The sequence below is a fragment of the Schistocerca cancellata genome, chromosome 11 (assembly GCF_023864275.1).
Source record: "Schistocerca cancellata isolate TAMUIC-IGC-003103 chromosome 11, iqSchCanc2.1, whole genome shotgun sequence".
NCBI lineage: Eukaryota > Metazoa > Arthropoda > Insecta > Orthoptera > Acrididae > Schistocerca > Schistocerca cancellata.
The window spans coordinates 29,927,312-29,940,262 of record NC_064636.1 but is presented as its reverse complement, the minus strand read 5'-3'; the positions used below and the strand labels follow the sequence as shown (position 1 = coordinate 29,940,262).

At 43.1% G+C, this 12,951-nt stretch overlaps 1 protein-coding gene across 1 annotated transcript in view; it reads right to left on the bottom strand.

Annotated features, from left to right (window-relative positions):
• Nucleotides 1–12,951, bottom strand: part of LOC126108864 (speckle-type POZ protein homolog) — a 531,541-nt gene that overhangs the window by 184,149 nt on the left and 334,441 nt on the right. The window lies entirely within an intron of this gene.

Sequence of the window (12,951 nt, the reverse complement as noted above, 5' to 3'; positions counted from 1 at the left end):
ATTCTAGAATACACGTAAACCTTCATAGGCAGCTTTCTAGGCAAGCAAAATCGTCTCCAATGCTGGTTTGAGGGCGGCGAGTTTCCTGCACTATTATTGGTGCATTTGCTTGCCGACGGCCACAAACACATGTGAAAACAGAGAGGGTACTACGAAACGTGAATATGTTTAATGCGAAAAAAGAGTTAGCAATAGATTTAAATATTCGCCGTAGTGTTTTGGGAATATTATTTCACTTTACATATATTCAGGTAAAACCGAGGTACATCTGTTCCGCGAAAAGACAGGCCGCAGAGATGAGAATGTGCAGCAGTAAGTTCTACTGACACGGCGGTCATTGTCTTAGCGTCGAGAAGCTGCAGAGGGTCTCCAAGACCTGACAACGTTCCAGGCATGATGGAAGCAGCGTCGCAGACGTCGACGCCTTCTCTGCCAGCACGGCTGCAGTCGGCTGGTCCCAGAAAGATGGAGAGATTCGTCCGAACCTCGGTTTGTTATTCACGTTTAATACTGCGTCTGTCACAACAATGTCGCCGCTATGCACTCCGCTCCCATTTGCAACGGAATTTTCGGCACAGGTCTGTTTTCACGTCTTTGTAATTGTTCGTTTACGTATTGATGAAGAAACGAAAACCTCTGAAGTAATCACGATAAAGAGTTTACGAAACATTTAGCATTTGAAAGAGAACTATTATGGAAATTACTGTAGCTTAAATAAGTTAGTATCATTTTCAAGCGAAGAATACGATGGGTAGTTTCTGTTGGAACGAACGACGACTTTTGCGATTCGCTTTCCACGTCTGCATACGAGTTTTAACCGCTGTTTCACTGCAATAAAACATTATCACTCCATGTTAACAAACCGGTGCTCGAAGCTCACGTAACGTATGTGACTGCCGACATGACAATTAACAAGTAAGAAGACGATAATCTTTTATATCTCGTGCACTACTATTGCGGATTTACTGAAATGCTTTAATATGCGGACAGTGTTTAATACAGCACACAATCGTTTGCTGCAGGGAGGTGGAACTGTTGTGCAAGCACGACGCCAGAAGTGATTAGTGGAAGTCAGTGGCATTTTTCATTGAATACGACGCGTAATTTCGATTCGACAGAACGATAACTTTTGCGAGTTTGTATGGAAGGCCTAACTTTAAATGTGGTCTTATACAGACGAAATGCAGTTACGGGTCCCCCACAGACGTTATTTATCGTTTAAAGGTTTACCCGTTTCTAACGCCGAAAAATGTAAAGTTTGACTGGTGGTTGTGCATTTACTATAATTTTTTCCGTTTTCATTTTCTCCATAAAGCCGCCATTATTCGCGACAAAGTTCTAAACTGCCGATGTTGTGGAGCGCCAGCGGTAACAATCACTCCCTGAGACAGCGACAAAGCCCTGGGGGCCGCAGGAGACGGAGAATAAACGGAAAAGATAAACTCAGCTTGTATATTTCTACGATTTGCAAGCGCGATTAAATGCATTCAGAGACAGTACCGTGTCATAATGGGAGTCCGACGCTGGTTTTCCGACTTTGTGTAACCCGTGGCGGCGTTCGAGTGGCGTGGCGGAACGCAGGCGGACATCTCGTCTGGAAGTCGTTCAGTGACGCATGTGAAGGAAGGCAAACGCAAGCAGTGGTGTCTGAGCGATGTTTTGCCACCCAGCACCGTTACACGTGCCAGACATGACGTGACAAGGGTGCTGGCCACAACCTCAGGAGCTCCGTACTTATTCTTCGATAAAATGAAAGTCCTTAAAACGGGAGAACGATCGAGGACGGCTGTTCAAACCCTTGTCCGGCCATCCTGATTTAGGTTTTCCGTATTTTCCTGAATCGCTACAGGCAAATGCCGAGATGGTTCCTTTGAAAGGGCTCGGCCGACTTCCTCCCCCCCCCCCCCCTCTTCACTAACCCGATGGCACAGATTGCGTCGCTGTTTGCTCCCCTCCCCCCATCCAACTAACTAAAACGGTAAAATAATGGAATGCTGTGGTGGTGTTCCTTCCCTTCAAAATATAGTACGAAGACCGGCATCGGTGACCAGGTTTCGGGTATCGATACGATGTCGTTCACATGACGAACCGGAAGCGGTAGTGGCAGATCGGTTTCTGAAAAGCAGATTTGCTAGCCGTATGTAGAACTGTTAAAGAACGTTTCATATTTTGTTTGACACAATGAAAGCGATTATTAACATACTGTTTCTTTTTCAAAGCGGAAACACAGAGAAACAAATGCTTTATTTTTAAGCTTAACATTTCTGCTCAGTTCGTCATTCATAATTTTGTATAAAAAAGATGTCAGAATTTCCGTGTCCATATTATGTACAAGGTCCTTGACCGTTGTATGAAAAAACTGCGTCCGGAGACATACTCTTCTTCGTGTTGTTTAATCCGTTCCAACGACTTACTCCTTAAATCAAAGCTTAACACCGCAAGTCGCATACTGCCATCTGTCGACCATTTACTACACTGCGTCCTCTTCTGCAACACGGGGCGCCATGAGAACGTGTCTTTCGATGCCCCCGGTTCGGACGCGAATCACGCCCTTTCAAGAAATTAGAACTGAACATCCGTACGTCGAAATCTCTTGTTGTGGGCCCCGAGGTAAGGCTGCAGCCTATTTGTGTGAAAGAGGGTAAAGTGAGATACTGTGAGCGGACAAGAGTGCCACATGCGGCTGCGATTTCAAATCCGCCTCCACACGGCAACAGAGAATGTCGTATAACGCGGTCAGGCGACGCAGAATAAATTTCAGACTCTCTTCGTTCTCGAGCAAAGCGTTAGCCGGCGCTTTCAAATAAGTAGTAGCATATTAAGACATGAAATAACTTTATAATTTATATCTCTTTTGTAATAGACTCGGAATAAATACATTCTTTGTTTCGTCACATTCGACACTACCCGGAACTTTTTTTTTTTTTTTCCCTGAGAGGGAACATTTGATTTCAATGGCAGATGCGAGTCTATTCCCTATGAAGTGTACTTTTGAACTACTTAAGATAATACGATGCATTATTTCTTATTCAGTTCTTCAGTAAAAAGTCACCACTCATGGCATGGAGTAGCAGAAGCCAGCAGCCGTCTGATGAGTCGCTGGGAGAAACGTTATCTGAATGGAGAGTGAGCTAAACTAACAACCGGCGGCGGACTTCAGAGAAAGCGGTCGCGAGTCACGGGCTGGGAGCGACCGACTGTCTGGCGGATCTTGGAACGGAAAGTCTGAACTCCATCAACAGCAGCGGGAGGCAAAGGCCGGGCAAGTTTTGTTACGCAGGAGGACTATCCAGAAATTTGTCGGTGGAGATATGGCACCGTGTCGACAGACTAAAATCGGCGTAACTGATCAGTGATTGGGACACGGTACTGGAACGCATCTTACAACTGGCAGCAGACGCGAAATTGTGCTGTGTTTGGAGTTTCGCACATTAATCCGCTAGCTTGAGTAGGGAGAGACTCCAATGTTTCTCTTAATCAGATATACGGACTGGCATCTGTCTTTTACGTGGAAGATCGCATTTTGCAGATAAATTATAAAGATATGTTATGAGCCTAATCCTCCCCCAAGAACCGTGGACCTTGCCGTTGGTGGGGAGGCTTGCGTGCTTCAGCGATACAGATAGCCGTACCGTAGGTGCAACCACAACGGAGGGGTATCTGTTGAGAGGCCAGACAAACGTGTGGTTCATGAAGAGAGGCAGGAGGAGCCTTTTCAGTAGTTGCAGGGGCAACAGTCTGGATGATTGACTGACCTGGCCTTGTAACACTAACAAAAACGGCCTTGCTGTGCTGCCACTGCGAACGGCTGAACGCGAGGGGAAACTACAGCCGTATTTTTCCCGGGGGCATGCAGCTTTACTGTATGGATAAATGATGATGGCGTCCTCTTGGGTAAAATACTCCGGAGGTAAAATAGTCCCCCATTTGGGTCTCCGGGCAGGGACTACTCAGGAGGACGTCATTATCGGGAGAAAGAAAACTGGCGTTCTACGGATCGCAGCGTGGAATGTCAGATCCCTTAATCGGGCAGATAGGTTAGAAAATTTAAAAAGGGAAATGGATAAGTTGAAGTTGGATATCGTGGGAATTAGTGAAGTTCGACGGCAGGAGGAACAAGACTTCTGGTCAGGTGAATACAGGGTTATAAATCCAAAATCAAATAAGGGTAATGCAGGAGTAGGCTTGATAACGAAAAAAAAAAAAATAGGAATGCGGGTAAGCTACTACGAACAGTATAGCGAACGCACTATTGTAGCGAATATAGATACAAAGCCCACGCCTACCACAGTACTACAAGTTTATATGCCAACTGGCTCCGCAGATGACGAGGAGATTGATGAAATGTATGATGAAAGAAATTATTCAGATAGTGGAGGGAGACGAAAATTTAATAGTCATGGGTGACTGGAATTCGGTAGTAGGAAAAACAAGAGAAGGAAACGCAGTAGGAGAATATGGAATGGGGGTAAGAAATGAAAGAGAATGCCGCCTGGTAGAACTTTGCATAACTTAATCATAGCTAACACTTGGTTCAAGAGTCATGAAAGAAGGTTGTATACATGGAAGAGCCATGGAGATACTAGAAGGTTTCAGATAGATTATATAATGGTAAGACAGAGATTTAGGAACCAGGTTTTAAATTGTAAGACGTTTCCTGGGGCAGATGTGAACTCCGACCACAATCTATTGGTTATGAACTGTAGATTAAAACTGAAGAAACTGCAGAACGATGGAATTTAAGGAGATGGGATCTGGATAAACTGATACAACCAGAGGTTGTAGAGGGTTTCAGAGAGAGTATTAGGGAACGATTGACAGGAATGGGGGGAAAGAAATACAGTAGAAGAAGAATGGGTAGCTCTGAGGGATGAAGTAGTGAAGGCAGCACAGGATCAAGTGGGTCAAAAGACGAGGGGTAGTAGAAATCCTTGGGTAACAGAAGATATATTGAATTTAATTGATCAAAGGAGAACATATAAAAATGCATTAAATGAAGCAGACAAAACGGAATACAAACGTCTCAAAAATGAGATCGACAGGAAATGCAAAATGGCTAAGCAGGAATGGCTACAGGACAAACGTAAGAATGTAGAGGCATATATCACTAGGGGTAAGATAGATACTGACTACAGGAAAATTAAAGAGACCTTTGGAGAAAAGAGAACCACTTGTATGAATATCTAGAGCTCAGATGGAAACCCAGTTCTAAGCAAAGAAGGGAAAGTAGAAAGGTGGAAGAAGTATATAGAGGGTCTATACAGGGGCAATGTTCTTGAGGACAACATCATGGAAATGGAAGAGGATGTAGATGAAGATGAAATTGGAGATATAATACTGCGTGAAGATTTTGACAGAGAACTGAAAGAGCGAAGTCGAAACAAGGCCCCGGGAGATTACAACATTCCATTAGAACTACTGACAGCCTAGGGAGAGCCAGCCCTGACAAAACTCTATCATCTGATGAGCAAGATGTATGAGAAAGGCGAAATACCCCCAGACTTCAAGAATAATATAATAATTCCAATCCCAAATAAAGCAGGTGTTGACAGATGTGAAAATTACCGAACTATCAGTTTAATAAGTCACAGCTGCTAAATACTAACACGAATTCTGTAGAGACGAATGGAAAAACTGGTAGATGCCGACCTCGTGGAAGATCAGTTTGGATTCCGTAGAAATACTGGAACACTTGAGGTAATACTGACCCTACGACTTATCTTAGAAAATAGGTTAAGGAAAATCAAACCTACATATCTAGCATTTGTAGACGTAGAGAAAGCTTTTGACAATGTTGGCTGGAATACTCTCTTTGAAATTCTGAAGGTGGCAGAGGTAAAATACAGGGAGCGAAAGGCTATTTACAATTTGTACAGAAACCAGATGGCAGTTGTAGGAGTCGAGGGGTATTAAAGGGAAGCAGTGGTTGGGAAGGGAGTGAGACAGGGTTGTAGCCCATCCCTGGTGTTATTCAATCTGTATATTGATCAATCAGTAAAGGAAACAAAAGAAAAATTTGGAGTAGTAATTAAAATCTATGGAGAAAAAATAAAAACTTTGAGGTTTGCCGATGACAATGTAATTCTATCAGATACAGCAAAAGACCTGGAAGAGCAGTTGAATGGAATGGACAAAATCTTGAAAGGAGGATATAAGATGAACATCAACAAAAACAACAGGAGGATAGTGGAATGTAGTCGAGTTAACTCGGGTGATGTGAGGGAATTAGATTAGGAAATGAGACGCTTAAAGTAGTAAATGAGTCTGGGTATTTGGCGAACAAAATAACTGATGATGGTCAAAGAAGAGAGGATATAAAATGTAGACTGGCAATGGCAAGGAAAGCGTTTCTGAAGAATAAAAATTTGTTAACATCGAATATAGATTTAAGTGTCAGGAAGTCACTTCTGAAAGTACTTGTGTAGCCATGTATGGATGTGAAACGTGCACGATAAATACTTTGCACAAGAAGAGAATAGAAGCTTTTGAAGTGTGGTGATACAGAAGAATGCTGAAGATTAGATGGGTAGATCACATAACTAATGAGGAGGTATTGAATAGGATTGGGGAGAAGAGAAATTTCTGGCACAACTTGACTAGAAGAAGGGATCGGTTGGTAGGCATCATGAGATCACCAGTTTAGTATTGGAGGACAGCGTGGAGAGTAAAAATTGTAGAGGGAAACCAAGAAATGAATACACTAAGCAGATTCAGAAGGTTGTAGGTCGCAGTAGGTACTGGGAGATGAAGAAGCTTGCACAGGATAGAGTAGCATGGAGAGCTGCATCAAACCAGTCTCAGGACTGAAGACAACAACAACAACAACAACGTGAGCCTAATACTGCTAAAGATGTACGCGGTAAACGCGGGCCAAATTTGAAAGGTACACGTAATTTACTTGACGTTTTCTGGGTGTAGAATGAGGAAAGACGGCAGCTAGCGAGTAAGTACCCTACAAAAATTGAATGTAAAATTGTTAATGAACATGCCGCACGTAAAAAGGTATTATACAGCTAGTTTAAATTGATTATATTGAAACCGAGAAAATATACTGGTATTGGAAGGTGAGAAAATATCAAATTCCCCATCAAGAGAAATGATTAGATACAGCGAAACACGTCCCGCGTCTTCTACGGAGACAGGGCTGCCACGTGACGTCACACGTCAGTGTGGGCTGCTGAACGACTCAGCTGCCACTACAGCCCTATGATGGCGGACATCTGTAGCCAAGTCTTAGTATTTTGTGCCTATTTCTCGCTGTTGCCGCCAAAACTGCAGCATTCATACACACTATGCAGTACGTAATTCGGTTCGCCCTTTTACTAAATATTCAGTTCATAAAGTTAAATATGAATTACATGTAGAGGTAATTGTCAAATCACTCCTGTGCCGGAAAATGAAATTCTCAGGCTGGAGGAATTGTTTCCTGGATGACTGCTTGATAGACGCAAGACTGCCATCTCCTGTGAACCGTTTGCTCATTCTTTAAGAAAAATACGAGTAGTAGTAGTAGTAATAGTCTACTTCGTCATGAATTACAGGGACAGTTATGTGTAGTTCCTAAGAAATAGTGTAATTCAGCTGTATGTAAAGTGAAACTTGCCAAGCACGATAACTATAGTGACTTTGTCTGAGGAGGGCGCAACTTAAAACCTGGGTTTCTGTAATTGCTGATAACTCAATCGCATTACGGAAGTTATCGTTCAAAATTGTCATCTCATTAAACTACCAGAAACGTACTGTTTGATTCCTATTTGGCCCGTTCGTTACTTCTTTCTGTTTTCATTCCTTTAAAAGAAGACCAATTACTCTGGAGAAAGTCCGAATCTAACTGCCATCATTCCGTGATGCCAACATCAACAATCGACCGCTGATGCAGCGACACACACGGAGAGTTAACGGAAAGATAAACTCGGCCTCTACATTTCTGTGATCTGCGTTTGCGATGAATGTCTGAATGTGCTTACGATCAGTACAGTGTCACTATGAGAATCTGGTGCTGGTTTCGTGATTTTGTGAACCGCGTGCTGGCTTCCCAGAGACGTGGCGGAATATAGGTGGACAACCTGGCTGGGTGTCATTCAGTGACATATGTGTAACGAACGAATAAAGTGAATAATTTGAACAGTGCTGTTCGAGCGAGTTTTGCCATCCAGCACTGTTATACAGGGTGTGGAGAAATAATTTGATCAAAAATGCAGGGCAGAAGGACAGCATGAAACAGAGGAATGTGTGTATGGGAACTAAGAGTCGTAAATGCGTATTTTCAGCGCTACAGGAACGTAATTGAAATCTGACGTACGGAGGTCCTTACTCAAAATGCAAGATAATTTACAGAAAATGTATACGTTAACAGTATGTTTGGACTAAGCAATCGTCACGGTGAGAACAAGATAAATTTAAATCATCACTAACACATGTATTGTTTTTAGCTGACGAACCAGATGGTACTTCTTCAGAAATGAGGCCAATCACATGTCCACATTTCTTGTTTTGATATATCTTTAAAAAAGTCGAAATGAGTGAAAAATGAGCCACCACTTAAATGCGTATGTATAGAAAACATTCAAACTGGCCACCGTTTCCATACTGGCATAGCACCTAAAATATTCAACTGTTAACCTCTAGTTTCTATACTCAGATTCCTTTACTTGATACTGTCTTTGTGCCTTACACTTTTGGTCAAATTGTTTTTCTGTACCCTGTAGATGCCAGACGATGCGTTATGTTGTTCGAATTCTCAGGAATCCAGTACACTGAATGTTTGGAAGAAGGTGCTGAAAACAGCAAAATGGCGAAATGCGTTGGTAGCGATTTGTAAATTTAAAATTCAGTAGACAGTAACTACGTAAAAGGAAATGTGACACGTATAACGAAGCACTAAGCAATTAGACGTGAAATACGTTACTCGATTACACAAAGTCCTCTAGTAGAGCGGTGGACGCAGAAATGTCGTGACAAGAGTGTCTGTCACGCTATTATGGGGCAACGCATCAGACCCCATAGAATCGGTATTAGTGAAAGCATGCACCGTTGGTCAGTTGCCAAAGCGTTTGAAATTAAACAAAACGTTTAACTGTGTCGATCACATAGCATCTATCATCGTGAATGAAGACGAAATAAATTTATAGCGTCCATGATGTGGAAGTGATGTTCCAGAGACTGATCAATATGGTGAAATTAATTCCTCCTTGTTAGTTCGATATATATCTAAGACACAAAGACGATACTCTGTGCAACCAAGTAGCCCTTATTTATTCTCGTGACCAGAGGCAAACACTATTCTACTTATTAACTGTTTCGACTATACTGAAATGTGGTCAATATTGCTTCTCGCCCTCGATCAAGGTGGGCTAAGGGAATCTGGTACCTGCTGCGAGTTTCCATGTTTGTACTGAGCAGTCGAGATGAACGGCGCGACGGAGACGGCGACTACACGGGACACAACATTGAGATGACCAAAATTTCGGAAACCAATTTTCTGTAGTCATGTTTATACGTTAAACCTTAGTCGATTCTACTAGCCGGACGTTCCATGCTTCACACGTTTTACACCCACGGTCTCTGCAGGACCACTGTCGTCGATCAAACGAACTTGGCAGTGTTTTTGTGTTGTGAAAGGAAGAAGTCGACAAGTAATGTAGAATAATGTAGGGTACGAATTCCTTACGGATGCCAGTGGAAATGTAAGGTGGAGCAGTGTGAGGAGCAGATCACACGTAAAGCGAAGTTCAAGAGTCTTATCCAGGCCCATTAAAGCGTTCGTGGCTGCTTTATTAACCGACCAGGATTTCGCTCGTTGTAGAAAGAAGTGAGAGGTGGGCACTGGTGGAAACGTTTCGCACCTCAAGAGGTTAAGCGTTTAGGGAAGGCAGGAAGACGTCTGGTCCAGTAAAGACACATTCACACCGCTGTACGAAGGCTTAGGGCATGTTCTTGTCACCAGTCACTGTTGTGTGCCGAAGCCTCTGCCACTTAGCGAGACGTTGGCTGTGGTTGTAAGGACACTTCCAGCATCGATATCGCAGTGTTTACGCGATAAGACAGAAGTGCTGTTGGTAGATCGATTTGCAAAGAAGGCCCTATATGGAATGTATTAGCAGTCCTACTATTTTACTGTCACAGAAACGATTTGAAGACCACACACACCTCTCTGAGTATGTACATTACCGACAAATCAGATATTCGAATACTAGATAATAATTATATCATAACAAATTTCCCGCACATATGTTTGTCGCACGCTGGGCTATGATTTAGAAGGAGTACGCTAATACACAAATCTCACTGACTTTGCGATGTCGACTATTGAAACAGGACGGATAGCTCATTCAATGACAGGAAATCAATGTGATAACTTTTGCTTCACGTGATAAACAAAAAAATTGTCAGATTGTCTTAATATATGGCAAGAATATGAAGGACACTGAGGCAGAATTTCGAGATTGGCCGAAGGTACGAAACATGGTGTGTGTCCAAAGATTTACACGCCCCAACGATTAGCATATAACGCAATCAGGCACCGTAAAATAGAGTTTTGGTGGCCTTCGTTCTCGCGACCGGCTCTACCCAGCAACACGACAAAAGAACATGGATGACACAGGGTTTTTGTTTTAATTTTCTAGCGCCTTGTCAGTCAGTTACTGCGTGTCTTGAACGTGATCTTTGTCCTCACAGATGCAGTGTGTGAACGTCCTGGATAAACCTTTTTTATCACTTGCCGGTTACGAGTGGAATATGACGAAGCAGAGAAGCAACAGGTGGACACATTGCCCCATCAAAGGAAACAGTTTCTCACACTGCGTTTAAATTTCGCATCTGCACAAAACAGCTGATATTGTCGACTATTTTTATTAGATCTTGACAATCGACGCCTGTTGACAAAATATACGCTGATAATGTGTATGTGATTAAGATTGCGCCTTAGCCGTTACAAGTCTTCATAACCTTGGGGCGTAAATACGTTACACCTCTTACCACACAACACGTGTGATCCAAGTGAGCATAATAAAACAGTATGACATGCGTTAATCGGTGCCGATAAAAACGTTTCGACGGCATTTGTTGACGATTTCTATACGTGTCTTCTGCAAGATTTTCTCACAGAACCTCCTTTTCAGGAGTTTAGGTTAACATCAGCTGGAGGCAGCTGTGACAAGGGCCACCCATGAATGTGTGGAGTGCGAAATAGCACTGTCCGGATGCATTAAAATGGTGCAGCTGGCCAGCGACTATAAGTCTCATTCACACGTGGGAAAGGACACGCATTTCGTAAATGGCGGGCGACGTGGCCGTCTGCTGTGGGTTTTCGTTTACGTCAGGAAACCGCCATTACTCGAGAGGAGCGCCAACAGCAACAGGCAGTCGGTGAGGCAGTCGCAAATCTGTGTGGGCCGCAGCAGACGGAGAACCGGCGCGAAAATACATCCCGCTTATCTATGTATAGTATCTCGCACTTACAATTTAGACAAAAATATTTAGGGTACTGTTATGAACGCAAAACCGAGGCACACAGACTTTTTTGTATCACAATTATGGCCTTACGTCTTCTGTTATCAGAGAGACCGTACAGGATCAGTGATTTCAGCCTGGACAGCGGCGTTTCTCCAGAGCAATCCGTCCAATCATACACGCCCCTATGTGGGGAACCAGCGTCGCAGACATCGACATGTTCCATGACAGCACGACGACAGTGATACGGTCTCGAAAAAGAGGGCGACGGACCTTTTTAAAATAATCTCGAACTGCTACTGAAGTTAACTCGGCAAGAACATGGACGGCGTCAGACGCAACAATGTCGTCGCGAGCAGCTCCGTTCGCAGGTGTAACGGAATTTGCGGCCCACGGCAGGTTTCGCGGCAATTTATAAACAACGCGTCATTTTAATTGTCCGTTTATCTCAAGCTGAAGAACTACAAACCGGTGAACGAGAAAGAATTGCGATTACGATGATCAATTGAAGGCTTTTCTTAATTGTAGTTTACTCGGAAGACCGTAATATTTCTTATCGTGTTTCCTATGGGTTAAGGGAGACAACACTATGCTCTTTCCGTGAATTCCCCTAAGCAATGAAAGTAGAGAAACAGAAGATTTACCCAGAGTTGGGAAATCGCTTCATCGCCTCACTAGTAAAGGCGACCTCATTTCATGGCAGCTGTGGTTTGGAAACTGAGTTTCAGCTGTGGGCAAAAGTTTGCTACCGAAACTAACTAGAGACGCTCCTTACTTCCGAAATGAAGCATTTCGTAAGGCGATAAGTGAATAACGTGCACAGAAATGAATGAGAGGACCTCATATGTAATGATTTAATCCTATTTTTTTCCCTTTCTGGTCTCAATGAATAACTGCGACGCAAGACTAGCAAACCGTGTGTGACGTCGTGATCCACGTGGAGGAGCGGTTAAGGATAATCTGTCGGAACAAAGGGGTGCTATTCTTAAGACCAGAAGACAACGCATCTTCATTTTTTACCCACCTTGATTAGACTGAAAGCTGCTACATATTGCCTCGGGAATCGTATGTGGATAAACTCCAAAACAGTAACTGCAAGTCTCGTATTTGTTTCTAAGTATCATTCAGAACGAAACAAAAGTAGGATACGTCATTCACAGAAATATTCTGAGTAGATGGGACGCTATGTAAAGTCAGTGTATTAAAGATAAATTGTACATTTTATTAGTACACAGTAGTTTTAGCTTAGTAAGTCTGTTTGCCGCAATTGGGACAAGTTTTTCAAAGATTAGCTACTAGACAAAGCGTGCCAATTTGTAGTACAGTTTCCTAGTATGGACTTTTCGGACACGTCGGAGAGCGATCACCAAAGTTCGTACAAGCACCTAGTACTGATAAATTTCTTCTCTATTCTCATTAGGGCAACTTCCATGCTGATTTGATACGTGGCTGGGATGCGTAAGAAATCACAGCACTACATCGCAGAGGAGGAAGCAAACC